Consider the following 7,888-nt stretch of genomic DNA (forward strand, 5'->3'; position numbering starts at 1 on the left):
GTAACAACAACACACACAGGACAAAAACAGTGCAGTGGAGGATTAATAATTTAAATACATATATATAAAGTGTAAAGTGCAGAGTTCCAGTAAAGACCAGTGCAGTGTCATTGTGCCAGTGTCACTTGGGGGGGGGGGGGGGGGGGGGACGACCTGAGGCATTGATCAGCCTGGTGGCAGAGGGGAAGAAACTGTCTGTGATGAGCTTTCACAGCCTTTGGGTCCCGAATACTCGGTACAGCTCCTTTCATTAGTAACATCCTGGAAATCATCCCAGCATTATAAAGTCCTTGATTCTCAAAGTCCTCCTTGCAAAAATGTGCGGTACACACCCGACTCCGAGCAGTTGGGACAACATTCGGCAGGTCTCAAAACAAACTTGGCCCATTGCTGGCGGATCACGACATCATCAGGAAATTAATGCAAGGACGTATTCGCTGCTTGGCAGTCAGGAACAGCACAACATATCTAGCCCGTTTTGCTCATAACGTTTTTAAATGCTAACCCAATGCTAACTCACTGTTAAACTTCAATTCCACGCATTTGCTTGCGTACTGCAATAAATAATGGTTGAGTGTGTGCGGTGGCTACAAACATAGAGAGGGTGTTACTATGCAGATGATAATTCTTACACATCAGGGGTATGGTAAGTTTCAGAATGGCTTAGTTCAGTGGAAGAGGATCTTGTGACATCTGAACTGGACGAATGAGCCAAAATGAGAATTAGAGACATAGACCCCATTGATACAACCCCACATTGCTAGAAAACAATGCTAAACACTGGACAGGGCCATTTATAAGATAGTTCCCCTACAAGTCAAAAAGAAACATCACAATAAATCAAGAACAAAACTCCACCATAAAATCAAAATATGCGACGCTCCCAGACATCATAATACCTTACTCTTCTTCCACAAGTTACTCATTTACTTGTGTGTGCCCTGATGGTGTAGTGGTTATCGTAAAGTCACATGCAGCTCAAATTCCATTAGTTATTAGTCGTTTATTTCTTAACCCTTTCACTACCACACTACAGAAGGTTAACCCATTCACTACCACACTACAGACAGTTAACCTTCTGTATTGTCCAGCAGGGCCCTGCTGCTTCACCTTCATGTAGTTCCACACATATAAAACAGTAGATGCGATGTCTCATATCTATGGACATTCTGTAATGAGACCATTATGGCAGCCATCTTACCTGGGTCCAGTTCTAAACTGGCTGTAATTGGAATAAATGGTGAAAGAGTACTGTATGTTGTTGTCTTTATAATCCTTGTATTTTTCTTCAAGTACACAAATAATGTTTTTAATTTAAAGTAATGAGTGTTAGACAAAGGAATTACAATTCTGGTAGAATATTGATTATAATATAGCTCCAAGAAAACAAATCGTGCTTTCAATCATGAAGATAATCTCATTAAAACATTTATAATTGTGCATCTATACACCTACTGTATATTAATACATGTATTACCTTTGAGCTCTAAGTTACCTTAGCTAACAGATCAATGCTGTTGAGAGCAGGCAATCGACAATAACATTTGATTCAGCTGGTCCGTTATCATAACTTAGCGCTAAAGTTACCTAGTTCACTAACTTTTTGTAGTTCAATCTTTTTTTTTTTTTTTTTATCTCTCATCTACTCTATACTGATGTGTGGAAAGTGATGGCAGCCTCCCTGGTGTCTTTGGTTATATTAGTATTAGTATTTCTCTTTCTTTTTATACACAAAACAAGACAAACACAATACAGTAACAATAACAAGACCTCACAATACCACAATAATAATAACAACAATGACTGTAGCGACTATCCTGATGTCCTGGTAGACGCCCGGTTGGGTGCGGGGATTCCTCGTCTTTGACGCGCAATTTAGAAAATACACAATGTCGAGTCTGCGTCACCTGCCGTTGGGTGAAGTTCCCATTTAATTGAAGTATTTAGCATAATACACGTGATGAGCCAAACAATAATTACTTCATAATGCTGTTAATAATACTTAAACCGAGCGAAGGTACGTGCGTGTGTTCATGCGGTAAAAACCGTGAGATCTCTCTGTCACCCATACCTAGATACATTGATTGACATAGCCTACACCTGTGCCTTTATTCAAAACCTATGCGCTCCGTGCTGCCACCCAGTGCTCCGTGCTGCCACCCAGTGATGAACTTAACAAACTACAAACTAAGCACAAAAACCATCAAATAGCTCCTACACACCGGCCCCAAATGTGAAGGTGGAAAACAATTACATTAAAGAAGAAAAAAGGAGCTATAACAAGTGTTCTTGGTTCTTCTCTGAGCCAGAGGTTACCAGCACGTAACTCAACGTTGGGTCGTGACCTTTACCGCCAGACCTTCCACTGCTTCTTGAAGCAGAAAGAGCTTGGATATGGGCCGCTCCAACTGCCCTGTCTTGGTCTTCAACCGTACTGCCCGTACAAGCCCTTTGCCCATCGTTGTGAGAATGTCTGGGGTATGGGGTCATCCCAAGACATGTTCCTTCGACACATTTCTTGCAACAACAGTTTTGGTAGCAAGGTGAATGGTGACGAGAACCCCAACTGGTCACTGGGACTGACGATTGGAAAAATTCCACGTCTGGTGTGTGCTCCCTTTTCCACTCTCAGTCTTTCCTTCTTTGGGTGGCACACCCAGTGATGAGGGCGATACCACACACTGCCATTTTTGTAGTCCAGCTGGACTTGAGGCACAATTTCTCCGTAGCCACTGTCAATCGCATGAGTAAGAAAATCTGTGTACTCATTTTGGTAGCCCTTATTCCGTTCAAACTTTATTTTCAGACTCTGAAGGTGCTGTTCCACAATGCACCTGTTGTTTGGCATAGTGATGTCATCCATTTAAAAGGCAAGTCCATGCAATAATGTCCTTCCTGCATGCAAATAGACTTATCCAAGATCTCCATAAAACTTGGGTCCTCTCTTGACATCTCCTGCTGCTCCTCCAGTGACTTCTTGTTTAACTCTTGGTTGTACTGAGAGACCAACAGCTCCTCCAGTTTGACAATGGATGTCCTATTGGCATATATGGTCGAGCAGCTTCTCTGACAACCATTATTACCCCTCAAAGGACCATTAACGACCCACCCCAATAGGGTCTTCACGGCATAAGGTCCATCACCTTGGCTGTTGATAATTTCCCAGGGTTCCATGAGTTTTGATGCATTAGCTCCAATCAAAAGTTCAACATCAGCGTCCAATTCTGGGATCCTGATACCCTTCAGATATTCCCATTTTCAATATCTTGCTGAGTAGGGATGTTACTCTTTGAAACAGGGATTGTTTCATGTGTGAACGTTAGTGGGAGCTCCATAAAGTGGTTATTATCCAACTTGGACACCTCCAGTCCTGTAAGGATTTGGCTTTCAATTACCTTTTCTTGACCCATAAGAATAAGAATAAGAATGTTGGTCTTTGTACCCTGTAGATTCAGCTTCTTCATAAGATGGTTGGTACAGAAGGTTGCTGTACTTCCTGGGTCTAAGAAGGCGTAGGTCTGCAGCACTCCATTTCCTTTCTTGGATCTCAACTGTACTGGAACAATGGAAAGGGTACAGTCGTGGTCTCCGGCCCCAGTACAACCACATGCCTGAAGAGACACAAGTGCACTACTGACTGGTGTTTCTTGTGACTTGGTCAATTTGTCATTGTTGTGGACATGCAGAATAGTCGGGTGTTTAAGATTGCATTCATCACAGGTCAGACGACTTCTGCATTCCTTACTCATGTGGCCAGACTTCAAGCATCCAAAACAAATTCCTTTTCCTCTCAGAAAATCAATTTTCTCCCTTTGAGAAATCGTATTCAGTTTAAAACACTTAGAAAATGGATGTGACTCTTCACAATAGAGGCAGGCCTCTGAGGACAACTCCTTAGTTACGGTAGGCTGCTTTGGCATCATGTGCACTGTGGGCACAGTTTCAGCTTGGTTGGTTGCGATGGTTATTGCAAAACTGCTTCCTTTAATGCTGCTCCTGGGTAGCGGCGCGCTCTTATCTACAGGCTTTATTGTGATGCTTGGTTGTGCATCTGAAATGTCACCAAAAATGGGATGAGACAATATTTTGACTTGTTTCTCCAAAAAGTTTACCATCTCTGGGAAGGTGGCCCTGTAGCCTTGCCGTTCTTGTACCTCACAAGCTGTAGACCTCCATCTTTCCTGCAGCTTGTATGGCCATTTCATCATAACATTCCTCATGTTTGATGGAACGTTCATCTCCTCCATGTACTGTATCTCTGTTATAGCGTTGCAGCACCCTCTTAGGAACAGCGTGAACTCCTGCAGCACCTCTACATCCTCTGCTTTAACAACAGGCCAGCGAAAGGCTTTTTCCATGTAGGCTGTTGCTATCCTGTGCTCATTACCAAAGTGTTCTTTCAAAAGACCTTTTGCTCTTTGATATTCTTGTTGTGGTGGCATGTGTAAGCAGCTTCGCACCAGCTCTCTGGGCTTCCCCCTGGTGTACTGCTCCAGAAAATACAAACAGTCTTGATAACTGCATGTTACCTCTTCAACACAATGTTTAAATGTCCTAACAAAGGAAATGAAGTGCAATGGATCACCATCAAATACGGTTATATCTCTTTTTGGTAAAGTAGATAACATTGGCTGTTGAATGAGCAATGTGGTGAGTTCATTCTGCCTTTGCATGATTCCACAAATGGCATCCTGGTCCACTGTATTTTGCACTGCAGCGTTCTGTGTAGACTGTCGTTCCTGTGCAGCTACTGACCTACGAGGTGCAGCAGTGGAGGCTGTGAAAGCGTTTTGAGACTGATGCTTTAGAGTAGTGGTGAGAGACGTCCCAGTGTTTGGTTGCCACTGTGGCATGAGAGTAGTATCCTTTGCTTGTGGAATTCCATGATGTTGTACTTTCTCCTGAAAGTGTGTGTGCATATTCACCTTTGGTCGCACATCATATGTGGAAAAGATAGGTGGCGCTCTTGAGCCTTGATCCAAAATCAGGGTGTTCTCCTTCGGCACAAATACAGCTGCCTGTAGGTTGAATTGAGGTCTCAGCTCTTTAATAGATTTGCTCAGGTAGGAATTCATTCCATCTGAAAGGGCCTTTCCTCCAACAGCACTGCCTTCCAGCACAGAAAGTCTTGCAGTAACAACAGCCATTTGTGTATCAAGCTCCAGTTGCTCCTTAACTTTTCTGAGTTTCTCTTGTTCCTGTCTGAGTTTCTCCTCTTGTGCCTCTATTTCATGTTTCCTTTGCAGAGCAGCGGTTTGCTCCATTAAAGCTGCTTTCTCTGCCATGGCATTTAAGCATGCAGATTCAGTACTAGAAACTGATGCTCTACTGGCATTGCTTCTTCTGCTTGACCTTTTACTAGACACATTAGACACACTGTCTCCAGCTTTAATTTCCTCATGCAAATCAGATTTCATTTTTTCCAATTCAGCATTATCATCATTGTCCTGAAAAATCCCATTGTCGCTCAACCATGTTGACACTTCATTTACAAATGTATCATTTGTTTCCTTTGTAGCATAAAACCATTCGTCCTGCTTTCTCTGCGTATCCTCAGTTGTAGGACACTCAATGTATTATGTGCCTCAGAGGCAACTTGACATAGAGCTTTGAACTGTTTTAGACTTTGGTGCACAAGATTTACATTGTCGTTGGAAACTAGAAGAGTGATGATTTTTCTTTTCAATTTCCTTGCTTGTGTATGTAATATTCATGCTTTGAATATATCTTTACTATATTATTCATGCTGTGAATATATCATTTACGACAGGCGCGCCAGGCGCACCATGCTTATGTATACCTGATCAGGGGTCCTGACAGGCAGTTGGCTGCCAGCCGTGAATGGAGTTACACTCATGCTGAACGATGCTTACCTTTGAATAAATATATAAACGCTATCTCTTCGTCCTGAAGATTATTCTACATAAATCGAATACGACATGGTGTCAGAAGCGGGGTGAACATGGATATCAACGGAGTCCCGTCGCCACGGATGAATTGGGATTCCCTGGACTTACCGGGAGAATGGAAGAAGTTCAGGCAGCATGCAGAGTTGATGTTTTCGGGCCCACTCAAGAAGAAAGGAGAGGACGAGAAATGTAGCTACCTGCTATTGTGGAGCGGAGAAAGAGGGAGAGACATTCACAACACATGGACTCTCAGTGAAGATGAAGCAAGGGTATTGAAGAGCTACTATGACAATTTCGAAGCATACGTACTTCCAAGGAGGAACACAATTTTCGCCAGGTACAAATTCCATGAGAAAACCCAGCAACCGAGCGAGTCATTCGAACAATTTGTCACTGCATTGAAACTACTGGTGAAAGACTGTGCATATGTGAACAATGATGAGATGGTTAGAGACCGCATAGTGTTTGGCATACACTCAGCAAAAGTAAGAGAGAAACTATTAAACGTTGGATCGGACTTGTCGTTAGACAAAGCGGTAGATATAGCTAGAGCCCACGAGCTAGCACAATCACAGATAAAGAGCTTTACTGGCGCCACGAGCAGCGCGCAGGAGCAGCTCGTGCACGAGGTGCACAGACAAGAACAGAAGTATAGCGCTCAGAGATATCGCCCCAGAGCAGAGTGGACAGAGAGAGCGAACAGAGCGAGCGACACAGACACACGTAAGAACTGTGGATACTGTGGGGGTAGAGCTCACAAGGAAGGGGATAACTGTGTAGCTAGGGGAAAACAGTGCACGAAGTGTGGAAAATGGAACCACTTTGCCAAAGTCTGCAGGGCCGGTAGTTTCCAGAAAAAGTCAGTACACGAGATTAGCATGCGCTCTGAGTCAGGAGAAGAGTCAGACGAACTGTATGTAGACACCGTGACAGACAGACGGTTTGATGCAACAGAACAAGCGTTCGCAGACATACAAGTAGGAAAACAGGGCACAGAGCTTAAATTTAAGTTAGACACAGGTGCACAAGTAAATGTAATTCCTTTGAGAGAGTATCACAGTTTACAAGATAAGCGCAAAATACAGCCTACTTCACGCAGACTGACAGGATATGGTGGAGAGAAGCTAGTGGTAAAGGGCACATGCACGTTAAAGTGTAAATACAAAGAGCGTGGCATGTTGTTAGACTTTTACATAGTAGACACTCCCAGTTCTAGGTTTACAGGCATGCCTGAATATGGACCTCATTAAGCTAGTATTGTCAGTAAATGCACACACAGATAAACAGACCATCATGGAAGAATACCACGACGTGTTTAAAGGGATAGGACTATTCCCAGGAGAGTGTCACATCCATATAGACCCAGACGCCACGCCAGTAGTCTGCCCACTGAGAAGGACACCGATCGCCCTGCGTGGCCGACTAAAGAAGGAGCTACAGAGTATGGAAGACACACAGATCATCGCTAGAGTCATCGAACCAACGGAGTGGGTCAGTGCACTGGTCATTGTTGAGAAACCACGCACAGGCAAGCTCAGACTATATTTGGATCCTAAGGAGCTAAACAAGGCTATCAAGCGCCCGCACTACCCTCTGCCGACACTAGAGGACATCACACCCAGACTAACAGGCGCACGCTATTTCAGCGTACTGGATGCAAGGTCGGGATACTGGTCCATCAAGCTCTCCACAGAATCATCGAAGCTGACGACGTTCAACACACCGTTTGGACGATACAGATTCCTACGATTACCATTTGGGCTCGCTTCTGCCCAGGACGAGTTCCAACGAAAAATCGACGAGACATACGAGGGACTGAACGGAGTAGCAGCTATAGTAGACGACATCCTTGTATATGGCGCGACCAGAGAGGAACACGATAAGAACCTACATGCAATGATGGTGAGATCACGGGAGAGAGGCGTTCGGCTTAACGCAGACAAGTGCACCATCGGAGCCACCGAAGTGAGCTACTTCGG

The sequence above is a fragment of the Notolepis coatsorum genome (genome assembly GCF_963971535.1).
Source record: "Notolepis coatsorum genome assembly, chromosome: 7".
In the NCBI taxonomy this organism is placed as follows: Eukaryota; Metazoa; Chordata; class Actinopteri; order Aulopiformes; family Paralepididae; genus Notolepis; species Notolepis coatsorum.